Consider the following 13,081-nt stretch of genomic DNA (forward strand, 5'->3'; position numbering starts at 1 on the left):
TGTTGAACACACAATACAAATAATGTATTATAGAATTGTACACTTGAAATGTATATAATTTTATTAACCAATGTCACCCCCAATAAATTCAATAAAAATTTAAAAATTTTTAAAAAGTCTATTGTATTTTGGCTGAGGATATGCTCTTATTCAACGAAAACAGGTAGACATAAGTTTTTAGGTAAAGCAAAATTCAATAAACTTATAGAATAGTCATTTATTCTGAGAACATGTTCTTCCTTCCTGGGGGGGTTCAAATAATAATCTTTTTTAAAAGAAAGATATCCTTACTTGAAAAAATATGCCAGACTCTGAACTATTACTTCTCCAAACCCTCAATATTTTTGGAATCTACGGGTCCATGAAATCTAAAAGTTTGGGATCCATTCTTGGGGCTCTTGATCTTGAATAAGATAGTCCATCTATATAGCTTTTTGCTGGAGGGTTCTAGAAAGATTTTTCTCTTTTTCAGGCACTTTGTATTGTTGATGTTCTTGAATGTATTCTGGGTCCAGTGAACACAGATAATAAGCTGATTAAGAAATTAGGATTTAGCCCTTGTTGCTCTTAACTTTTCTTGGTACATTGATATCAGAAACCTCACTCATATTAGTTGGCAGGATAGTTGAGTTTACAATGTTAAAAGTATAAGAACACAAAAGTAGTAGATTTCAGTGCAACCATGGTGGTTGGTGTTGTTTTAGGTTATGATGAAAGAGAAGTTGATAAGTAATTTTCAGCTCAGAATCCTCATTGAGGCTGATGATCTGTGGTAAAGAATAAAAGGGGCCCATGGGAAAACAAGGCCCCTTGCCTTCCCAGCAGCTGCATGGATTTTCTTTTCTGATAATCCAGAAAAAATGGCTTTAAATGACAAGGCAGGGTGTCTATTAGTAATAACCACAAAGTCTGAGTAGCTGGCTGAGGAGGTGTGATGCTTGGGTGACAGTGAGGAGGGGAACCCTGGAGACAGAACTCCGGGCCATGTAATTAAATCAACAGATGTCAGCTATCATCTTTCTTCTACTTTATAAGGAGAAAGCTATCTTCTCATTTATGATTATATCCCACCCTCCTTCATGAAAAAATAAGATGGAGTATGTCTGGAAAAAAATACTGAAGTACTATCATATTTTATAATTCCCATTTATTGTCTTAAGGGTTGAGATGAAGTCATTCCTTGAGACAGAAATTATTACCAAAACAGTTAGGAGAGAGAGTATGTGTGTGTTAGGGAGTGTATATTTCTAGATGGAATTGAATTTATTAAATAATCATTTTAATAGAAAGCTCAAGATATGCATAATTTTCCATTATATAAATAAAATTAATTTAATTTTTTGTTGTGTTGGTTGGTTGCACAACTCTGAATTTACTAGACATTATTGAGTTGACACTTAAAACACACAGATTTTATGATATGTAAATTATACCTCAAAAAAGTTGTTAGCAATTAATTCAGTTTTGTTTGGTGTGCAAAACCAATAAAAGAGTGACTAAACAAGAAAATAAGAGCAAAACATTTAAAAAGATATACTTAGTTTACACTCACATGTAATACTGTCAAGCTGTGGTGGGAGGGTCAAAAGTGAGAATCTGATACTGAACCACATAAAAAATATGAAAAAGTTTGGAAATTTCAGTTTGCAGATTGTTCTGAATGCTTTGACCCAGTAACTACCCTGACAGTACTCAGTGTCCACTGGGTCCTGAGGTGCTGACAGGGGTTTGCAGGGGACAGTGACTCAGAGGCCTTTGTTGACTTGATAGTGGCTATAGCTGGGGTGACCATATAATTTATCATCTAACCTAAGGACAGTTGGGAGCTTGAAATGTGTTGATATTATTAATTACACTGGGACAATAATTATAAGCAAATCATATATATGCAAAGTCTTAAGAGTTTTAATTAGTGTCTAATAATACAATAAATAATTATACTTAACCCTTAGTTGATTCTATAAGTAGAATTTGGACCTATGCTTACCTTTGTGAGCTTTGATTTCCTAAATTCTAAAATGAAGAAATTTCTTCCTCCTTCCTGTATCCTTCCCTCCCCTTCTCCCTTCTTCTCCTTCCTAACATTCTTCCTTCAACACATATTCATTGGGCTCCTACTACGTTTTTTTAATTTAATTTAATTTTTAATTTTTAATTTTTTAAATTTTTTATTTTTATTGTTTTTCTGTTACAGTTGTCCACTTTTTCCCTCATTGTTACCCTCCACCCAGCCCACCCCTTCTCCCACGGTCCATCCCGACCCCATTGCTCTGTCCTAACAATTCAGAAGATAAAGATAAAGATAACTCATTTCTAGCCCTCAAGGAACTCCTAGTTTAATTTTAGAAACAGATACAGGTACATTATTACAATTCATGAACCTGCTGAGGGCACCTCCTTCAGCTTTCTGCAGGGTGTGACCTCTACGTTGTCAGAACAGACTTTCCACAGCAGTAGAAGCAGCTATTTACAGCAAAATGTTCCAAGGTAAGAAATTCTCTGCAGGGCAGCCTTCCTGAAGGCCTCTGCTCATCTCCACCATCACCCTGGGCAAGTCTCCTCATTCACAGAATCTACCAGAGGGTGGCTAGAGGCAAAGACAAGAGTGCCAACTGACTTTGTGTGCGTTGATGCCACAATCCCATGCCCCCAGGACAACCGAGCCTGCCCTCTCTGAAGGCGTCCTTCTCCCGGGCTCTCTCCTCAGACTTCCACTCTCTCTCAGCTTGCTCCTTTTCTTTCTTTCTTTTTTTTTTTTTTTTTTGAAAAGTAGTGACAATCAGCCTAGATATATCTCACCTTCCCCACCCCCTCCCAACACACCAAGCTGCCTGCATGGTGCCCACGTGTAGGAACTCATGTTCTCCTTGCAGAGAGAGAACTGTCTGGCCTGCTCCTGGCCCACCCCTCCCCTGAGCAGACCAAGCCTCTTACCGGCCATGCATGTTGCACTTGAAATCCTCCTTTCTCTCCCAGCATCCCTGTTCCTTGTTTATTCTCATCATCCTACAACAGTATTGAAGTATCTCTCACCTTAAAAAACAAAAACAAAAACTCCTCTCTCGGTGGACACAAACCTCCTCTTATTCTGATTAACATTCCCTCTTGCCAGACCAATGCCCAGTTTGCTGTCCTAGTCTTACGATGTGACCTCTCAGGGACATGTGACGGAGCCACTTCTGTCTGAACCACTTCTTTCACTTGGCCTCTCGGACCCTTCTGGTTTTTCTCCTTACTGGCTGCCCTTTCTTGGTTGCCTTTCCTATCTCTTTCTCCTCCTATGTCCAGCTTCTAAGTATTAGATGGAGTCCCCAGGCCTCTGCCTTGGACCTCCTTCCCTCCTCTGTATTTTCCCTCAGATGACCTCATCTAGTCCATGGTTTTAAATAATATCTGTAAGCAAACGAGAGAGCGTTCATTTTTAATTTCATTTTCATTATCAAGTAGTGCACATTCAATTATAGGAAATATGTAAAAGTAAGAAAATACAGATAATTAAAAAGAGGAAGATGAAATCAGCAAAAGCAATATACAGAAGGAATTAGTTAACATCTTGGCATATACTTTCTCTTCATACACACATGCATGCATACATACCTATATATACATTTATATATAACAAAACCAAATCACATGGCACACACCATTTTGTAACTTGCTTTTTAACTCTAAGAATGTTTTTGTGGATATCCTTTGATGCCAGCATACACAGGTCTCCAGCATCATCTTTAATCATGACACAGTAGTTGATAGTATGGCTACTCCCACAATTTATGTAACCCAACCTGTTCTGAATTGTTAGAGCTATTTCCAAAATTTTGCTATTACACAGCAAGATGGTGCCGCAAAATCCTGGCAGCCCCGTCACTGGGTCTCTGACCCTCTGAATTGGGGACATCTCTGTCACTGGGCCCTCCTGAATTGCAGCCCAGGACATGTTCTTAGGGGCTGGGAGCTGCTCAGTCACAGGACCATGTGTTTTAATACACACTGCCAACCTTGATAGGTCCTAGGGCTCCAACATCTACTTTCTCAGGCCTGTCCATGGGCATCACCTGTCAGTCTTAGGCTGACAAAATGTCCTTGATGTCCACCCTGGAAAGCCCAGATCCCTGGCCCTGCGCCCTGAGCCAGGCCTTTGTCCTCGTCCCCTAAGTGACCACAGATGGCCCTAGTCCAGGTGCCTGCCAGCATGTGCCCTGCCAAGCCTGGCAGGGGGTGGCCACAGCCTGGGCCCCAGAGACTCACAAAACTGCCTGGAGAAAGGCTGGGCAGGGCCAGGTGGAGGCCTTTGTGTGTGCCAGACACCAGATGGGATGCAATTAGGGACATGCGAGGGGGTCAGATGGCAGGCTCTCCACGGACCTGCTGCTGTGGCTGGGGGTGCAGACATTTTGGCGGGAAGAAAAAATTCTTAAAAAGAAAAGAACTTTTTCTTTGTGACGGGTCCTTCGGCCAAGTGTCTTTTTGACTTTGTGTTGGGGTGGGGTTGCTGCTCTGACACTGGGCTCTTTCCTTCTGAGATAAAAGCCTTTTGCTCTGTCAGATGTGGGCCAACAATGACACAGAGTTTCCATATGGCCTTTCAGGGAGCAGAGAGCAGGCGGATGTTTGCACTCCACTGAGCACGGCTGGCCATTGTTGGGAGAACTCTTTGAATGCAAAGGATGTCAGTGAGGGATGGATTTGTGCTGGGTCCAAGGTGTGAGCACATGCAGAGAGAAAGGACACTGGGGAGGTGGGAGGAACATGGGACCCCCAGAGAGAAATCCCCAGTTCACATCTTAGCCCAGTCTTCCTCCTGGGCAAAGCAAGACGAGGCAGGTAGGAGATGTGGGTAGCTTCCTGACCAGGTGTTGGGGTGTGTGTGTGTGTTTAACACCTGTGATGGCGGATGTTAGGACATAAGCAGGCAGAGCTGTACTTTATCTGTAGCCACATGTCCCATGGCCTCTGACAACTGGAATAGCCTTTCTTCATGTCTGAAGCAGAAGTGATTATAGTAAAAATGACTCATGTAGGCCTGAGGCTTGGGAGTCGTTAGGTGAAATGCATCTGGGGGTAAATGCCCTGTTCAGATTTGATTGGAGCACTCAGTTCTAGAACACTGCTGTCCTGGAGCAGCAGACATGAAGGGAGATAGTATAAAAGCCTCTATCTCCCCAACATCTGCTCTGCTGACTTGCCCCCTCAGGTCTAGGTGCCCTCTCTGGAACTACCCAGTTACATCTATAGTGGTGACCCCAGGTCTAACACATCAGCACAGTTCATCACTTAAGCAGAGAGCAGTGCATGCAGGGAACAACACGCAGCCCAAATGTACTATGAGGACATGAGGCTCTGGGAGGGGTCTGTAGTGAGTTGGAAAGAGAGGACAGACCAGGGTGAGGGTCCAGCAGAGGGTCCCTATGGGAGGGGAGTGAAGAGAGAAGGCACTGCAGGGCAGCTTGAAAAGCCACTTCTGACATGTTGGCCCATGGCCGCCTGCTTGGATCCCACCTTCCCACAATTATCCTGGAGAATATACACAGATGTCTACCTGTGTTAGGGGGGTGTCATTGCTCTTCTCCAAAGAGTGAAATCTGTATGGTACCAGACAGAACAGTCACAGAGAGTCCTTTGGAGTTTCAGCAACTGTCCCTGGAACCAGGGCTTTTCCGGAGCACTGTGTGTGGCCAGCCTGAGGGGTCGGGGTTCCAGATCCATTCTCCTTTATGGTGTGACCGTGGACCAGCTCCTTTTTACTGACCCTATTTTCTTGTTGCTAATCAGGAGAGAATGGTTTTCAGTTTACAGGCTCAGGGTATGGGATAAGCCTGTAAAGACTATGATGATAACGACAGTGGCATTATTTTCAATACTTATGGTGGCATCTTTCCTGGCAACCAGGCTCCCTTGTCCCCTACTGCAATAGGCAGCCTACCTCAGAATACTGACTCTGAGGGGTTCAATATTGTGGCCATTAACTATGTGTGGCTATTTAGCACTTGAAATGTGACTGGTTTGAATTGGGATGTGCTTGTGTGTAAAAAAAATACCAGATCTTAAAGATTTAAGACAAAAGAGAATGTAAAATATCTCACTAATAATTTATATTGGCTACATGTTGAAATGACATTATTTTGGATATACTGGGTTAAATAGAAATATTAAAATTAATTTCTCTTTTTCTTCTTGCTTTTAAAATGTGGCTTCTAGAAAAATTAAAATTACATTTGTGGAATGCATTATATTCAAATGGACATCACTGACATCGTATGAAGAAGCAGACTACTTTCTTGCTGTCCCACCCTCATCCTCCCTTATCACACTGGCTGGTGGTGTGACAGAATGCTCTGACCTGTCTTTACCTTGCTCTTGGGGAGCCCAGTCTTCCTGGATTTTGTGTTTTGTGATATGAGGTTGCTTTGAGGCTGCGAATCTTGCCTTGTTTCTATAAATCAGGGGCCAAAGTAAGCCTCTGCCCTCAGGCTGACCAATGGTCTCCTGGAAATAGGAACTCTGGCTTATGTTTTAGCAAAGGTAATTAGGGGAAGTCCAGGTCAAAGGAAACTCTGCCAGTAACTTGCAGAGTTTGATGTCTTATTTAACTGGCTGCCTATTTTCCCCTTTCTAAGTTTAAATCAAAGCGCAAGACAGTTAAGGCATGAGGAGATATTTTGAGGTGGTGAGGCTTGTGGCCACTGACTTGGAGAAAGTATCTGTCCTTCCCTCTTTGAGCAGCAGTAAGCCCTGAGCACTTTGTCAGCAGGCACTTGGTCACCACGTACAGTCATTCTCCACTGCAGAGAGAGAAAAATGACTCAGCTCCTTCTCACCTCCAATGAGAAGCAACTGAGCGTGTTGCACGATTCACTTAGTTCCCATCGAGTAAGTGATTTCACACCAATCTCTTCGCATTTTGGTCTAGGCCAAGCAGAATAAGTGGCATGTTCTTAACTTAAAAATTATCTTCTAAACAGTTTAAAATTTACTTACATTTTTGTTTTTAAGAGTGAAAACAGGCTCTCAGCACACCGGATACTGGTATGTCAGCTGCTTCTGCTACCAGAGGTACTTCGACCTCTCCTGCTGGCCTGCAGCCCAGAATGAGGTGGGGACAGGCTGAGTGCACACATCCTGTGGTCATGGGGGGCAGAAAAGCCCCTAATTCCAAGTGTGGGGGATGCTAGAGATACTCCTCCAGCTTTTATATTTATATATTTTTCAAAGGCTGTACTCTAGCTTGGCTAGCTGCAGTTAGATAAATCATTCAGCCCCTCCATTAAATGAGGGAATTGGCAAAATGGCTCTACAGTTCCATCCAGTTCCCAAGTCTGTGATGTTGATATGACAAAGAAGAATTAAGTTCACAGATAAAGGGACTGGATGTTTCTTCTTAGAACAACAGCACATACCAGAAACAAGCACAGATGAAATGGGCTTTCCTATCTGATCAGCCTTTCCTTTCTGATGATCATAGTCATCGCCACCCCAGACCTTGATAAGTCCGTGGCTTTAATTCTTTCCATCATAACACACCCATGCTCTGTGGCCATCTTCCTGGGAACAGGGCTTGTGCTACTCCCCAGCCCCTGTTCACTTTGAGATGCTGAGCATCTTTTGACTGCATGCTGGCAGGAGGGTGGAGGAGTGGGGAGATGGATGAACATGAAAGAAAAGAATAATATCTGTATTGTCAACTGGGAAATATTGGAAGCAATAGGAGAGTTTCATAAATTCTTACCCTTTCCAACTCACTCCCTCACCTGTACAAATGCCTGGTGCATAAAAACTCCAAAGGACAGATATGATCATATCATTGCTCTACCCAAAAATCTTTGGTGCCTTCCAGCTGCCTGCACTTGAGCATTTGAGACCATCTATAACCTAATTCCAAGCCTTTCTGTCCAGCTCGCTGTCACATTCCTGATTCTTTTTTCTCCTCAGAGAAAGCCGTCCTCTCTGCATGTCCACAATTTTTCTTGGCTAAGCTCTCTTTCTACAGTAAAATGCTCTAAACCCATATCAACCTCTTGAAATACTAATCATCATTGAAGGCCTAACTCATTCTGCTGCCTCCTTCATGAAGCCTTCCTGGATTTCCTGAGCTAGGACTGTTTTCTCCCTTATCTGAACATTCATAGTTTTTGGTACTACTTGCTGTCTATATCTTGTTAAAATTATTTCTATACATCTTTGACCACACCTTTATGTACCTGAGAACATTTAGCTCCTGTTATACACTTTGTAGGTAGTCAACAAATGTTTTCAGATCTATATATAAATTGAAACCAGCATAAAAATGCATGCATGGGTGCCGATGTGGCACAGCAGGACCGCTGAGAGGCAAGGTGAAACAGAGATCTAAGAGCAACGGCCTCAGACCACCTCAAAGCACCAAGGCTTTATTTACTGGAACTGAATCCATGGGTAGCTTGCCAGCCCCATCTGCCTCCCAGAGAGGGCCCAGTTCTTCCCCTTCTCTTTTCTTTTTTCAGCCCCACACACCTGCATCCCTCTTACACTGAATAAAGGAAGAGCTGGAAATATAAGATGCATTAAAGAAAAGAAGCACTAATTTTGACAGATTATGTTGTGGTTAGGCTAATCTCACAATACAGAGAGTTTAGTTTTGATCACTTTCTGCTTATGGTTTCCTTAAAAACAAACAAACAAACAAACAAAAAAAAACCATATTTAAAACAAGCTTTAAGGCCGTATGAGCTCTCAACCAGTGATTCTCAAACTTGAGTGTGCACAGATACCACCAGAGGATCTTATTAGAATACAGACCCTGATTCAGTAGTTCTGGGTGGAGAATATAATTTTGCCTTTATAACAGGCTCCCAGGTAATGCCTATGCTCTGGGTCTGTGGTCAACACCTTGAGAAGCAATTTTCAAATTGTATGCAGTAACTAAGTTTTTCAAATCACCTTTCTCACCTTGAATCCCCATAATGTCTTTTTTTGTGATGTTCTTAAGCCCATTTAGCCAATTTTATTTTATTATAGATATGCTATACATTAGAACTCATCTCCTTGAAGACAGAAACCGTTTCTTCCTTATATCTCTATATTTTTCCTAATAAACGGCATGCTGCTAGCACATAGTAGGTCTTCACAAATGTTTGTTAAATGAGTATACGAGTAAATTCATGGGCAAGAAGACTACATTCCAGGACATGGTTATGCCCTTCAGAGAAAGCAGAGTCCAGGAAAAGATATAAAGGTGTTGTGTGGAAACTTGGCTCCCTCAGGAGCTGACTTCATTGCCTAAGGAGAGGGGCCATTTGGAATTGACTGAACCAGATGCCCTTTTGGATGTCGTAGGCTCCCAGTCACACTTGGGAACGTGCCACTAGAAAGGGCATGTCACAAGGCACATGGCAGTCACCATACACAGAGTTTTAGTATTATGAATCCCTGAGAACTTCTTACTGGAACCATGTAATTATTCACATGCTAATTATAGAACCCATGAAATATCCAGCCTCTTAGCCTTTCTTCCTAACTTCTCCCTCCTCATTTCTTTTTGTCACTTTTCAACATTTTGGCACTCTCCATCATATCAGACAGAGTTGCTGCTGAGAGCTTTCTGTAACAGAGAACTCTTCAGAGCACTCGTCTTCCTATGGGCTTCATATACCTGCCCGCTGCCAACCAGAATCTAAAACATCTGCTTAGCATGGCATTCTAGGCCCTTAGCTGCCTGCCCGGTGCCCCCTTTGCAGTTTTATCTTTCATCCTTTCCCACCAGATACACCATTCCCCTCAAATGGGTTGTTTCCCACTCCCCAAGGCCTCTGTGGTTTTGCTTGTGCTGTATGCTTTACCTAAAATGCCTTCTCTCCACCTAGCAACCCCATACTCCTGACTCTCTCCAGTCTCACTTTCCCCTGGGGCCCTCCTAACAGCCCAGAAGAACTAAGCAGTCTTCTTCAGGGCTGCCTACCCCTTCGCTCTGCCTCTGTTTCTGCATTTATCTCATTGTATTATTGATGAACTCTGCCTCCGTCTCACCTGCCTTCTCCTTTGTGCCTTCAGTACCCAGTGGGCACTGAACTCATGATTGTTGAAAAAAGGAAATCAACAGGGAAGTGCTTTAGCTGACTATGATTTTTTATAATCCCTCTTTCTTTCTCCCAGAAATCCAGAAGGAATTCACAGTGATACAACACTTACTATGTGCCAATTTCACTACTCTCTCTTACTTATTCTTCACAATTTCTCTATATGGAAGGTATTGTTATCCTCGTTTTATACATGAAGACACTGAGCATCAGGGAAGTTAAATCAGTGCCCCAAGGATTTCTGAAGATTTTGTCTGCAGAATTGGGGCCCAGAATTTAGCCATATGCTAGAAATTGGGGCTCTGAAGCCTCTGTCCCTTTAAGTATACACTGAAAAGCATGTGCCTCCCTAATAAGGCTATTGGTTGGGGAGAATCAGTCAATGGCATCTGAGTCACTCATTCCTGAAACAAGACTTCAGAAGTTGAATGGATTTCCCCCTTTTCCCATCCCTGCATTCATATGACTCAGGTGGAGGGCACCATAATAGGGAGCTAGCTGGCTGACTTGGTAGATATGGCAGTGAGGATGAGGTAATATTTCTTAACCACAAGTAGCCAATTTATTTTCCCTTTCAAAAAGGGTTATTGCTGGTCATGCTCAAGTAGCCATCATTTGAAACCATTTGCAAGAGGCTTTTTTTTTTTTCTTTTCTTTTTCTATTCAATTTAAAGACAGTCATTTCACACTTGCTTATCTAGTTCTTCAGCTATATTGCACCTGTGGGGTAATTGACCAATCTAGGACAGATGTAAACACAAACACACTTGGGATCTGTGTGAGCTTGGACAAATCATTAAAACTCTCTGAATCTCCACTTCCTCATTTAGAAAATGAGGTTGCCTGAGAGCATGTATCTGTGAAAACAGGTGCTGAGTCTATAATAGCTGCTCACAAATATTTGCCGAATTTGGGGTCCCAGGTCTTCTAGTCCTCCCCAGTGCTTCTCTTTTGTCTCAATCCTGCTCAGGTGTTGATTGAAGTGCTTAAGGAATTCTTTAAACAGGTTGGATATAAATTACAAGCAAATATTAACTTATGTGTCTGAATATTTAAATAAGGGTGCCCTTTGGGATTCTCTTCAAAAAAATGGACCACAGTGAAATGAAGTGAAAATAAAAAGTAATGAAACTCACACATTCACTAAAAGTTTAAAAAATTGATTTTATAGACAGAGAGGAATGGGGGTAGGGGGAGAGAAACATCAGTTTGTTATTCTACTTATTTATGTGTTTATTGGTTGATTCTTGTATGTGCCCTTAGTGGGGATTGAACTCACAACCCTGGCATATGGGGATGATGCTCTAAGCAACGGAGCTACCCGACCTGGACTCACTAAGGATTTAGAGCCAACTGGACCACTAACACCTGAATCCCTGCTTTGTTTTGTTTTTAATGCCCCACCTTAACCTATGGTACTTTCTGGGTGAGAGGTCCAGATCTACCTGGATCCCTTTTGAGTGGGTATCTAGAAAGAAGATGTAACTTTAATAAGATACAAACTCATCAGGTGATTCTTAAAGGATTGACTTTGGGTGACTCAGCTGCTTTTCTTAATCTAGTAAATTTTACCAACAAAAGGTGCTATCCTGGCAAACTGGTCTCCCTGCTGTGACATTTGTCATATCCCTTGTTGATTTCTGCACACAAACTTTAAAGCCTGAAAGTAGTTAACTGACATGTGTTTTGGAAGGATGATTGTGGAGATGTTAAAATTAATCTCTAGTCACTGCTGCTTACAGTATGGGGTTTTAAATCATATGACCAAAAGCAAGCTAGAAGGTTGATTTTGATCATTCAGGTATTGATATCAGGCATAGATTTAGATAATTCAGTTATTCTAATAGTCTCTACAAGGAATACAAAGTAAACGAATCTGTTCTGTTATGGTGGAGAGCATTTAATTCAGGGAAAGTGGTTTGCGTAAAATGCAATGTGCATTGTGGGGGCCACAGTAGGCCTTGTTGGTTTCTGGCTTTGAGATCTTCTTGTTGGATAAAATAAGAGATTATTTTGGCTGGAGGATCTTAGGACCATTTATGTTACACAGTGGATGCTAAATTTGCCCAAGAGTGAGCTGCAGTCTGTGTAGATTTTTGACATGTTTTGTAGGGGATAGGGTGAACATGGTCTTGTAAAGCTCCATGAATGAACACAGGCTTATTTTACTGGACTGTCCAACATGAATGTCTAGAGGCTTTTCTGTGGCCTCCAGGGCAAGCACCACTGAGGCCTTGCTCCTTCCCAGCATGCTGGGAATTGTTTTCTAGATACTGGGTGCTCTTTCCACACCATAGGACTTAGGGCTGGCAGATGACTTGGAGACTTTATTTTATGTGAGAATCTGTGCCCTGGGCTCAGAAAGACAGAGGGACAATCACTGTGGTTCAGGTCTTCACCTAGATATGATCAACAAGGGAATGAGCTTAAATTCCAATCTTAGTATCTGAGTGAGCAACAGCTCTGGGTATTCAGGTGCAATAAGACAAATAAAATACCCCCTCTTTTATCTTATCATCATAATAATATACATTTATTGTGGTAGATAAAGAAAACACTGATATGAAAGTAATAAAAATTAAATTGTCCATAATCTCACATCAAAGATAATCTCTGAATGTTTGTGTGTGTATTCTTTATATATTCTACTTAGATCACATCCTGTTTCTAATTTTCATTTACTTATCCAGCAAATACTTATTGGGAGACCCCAAAGTGCTGTTGTCTATAGTGGAACAAGACACAGTTGGCCTCTAAAGAATTACAGTTGGTAGGGAAGAGACATTGTTGCAAATACCCAACCCTGATTTCAACAGTTCCTAAAACAGCTGGCATGATGCTCCACACAGAGTCTGGATACCCACACACATCACAAACATACAGTGTGCTCAGTAACACTGGTCGAGAGAGCTCCTCTATGCAGTGGGTATTCCTTTGCTTGGGCTGCCATAACAAAATACCATAGTCTGTGTTGCTTAGACAACAAATGTTTATTTTCTCCCAATTCTTGTGCTAGAAGTCCAAAATCA

At 42.0% G+C, this 13,081-nt stretch overlaps 1 long non-coding RNA gene across 1 annotated transcript; it reads right to left on the bottom strand.

Annotated features, from left to right (window-relative positions):
• Positions 1–2,261: 2,261 nt before the first annotated feature.
• Positions 2,262–7,041, bottom strand: LOC150004308 (uncharacterized). The gene is made up of 3 exons (XR_016512282.1): positions 6,979–7,041; positions 2,935–3,033; positions 2,262–2,587 (listed from the first exon to the last, which is right to left on the bottom strand). It is a non-coding gene; the product is annotated as an uncharacterized LOC150004308 (long non-coding RNA).
• Between the last annotated feature and the right edge of the window lie 6,040 nt (positions 7,042–13,081).

This window comes from Furipterus horrens, unplaced genomic scaffold (genome assembly GCF_987537825.1).
Source record: "Furipterus horrens unplaced genomic scaffold, mFurHor1.1.pri manual_scaffold_7, whole genome shotgun sequence".
Taxonomy (NCBI): domain Eukaryota; kingdom Metazoa; phylum Chordata; class Mammalia; order Chiroptera; family Furipteridae; genus Furipterus; species Furipterus horrens.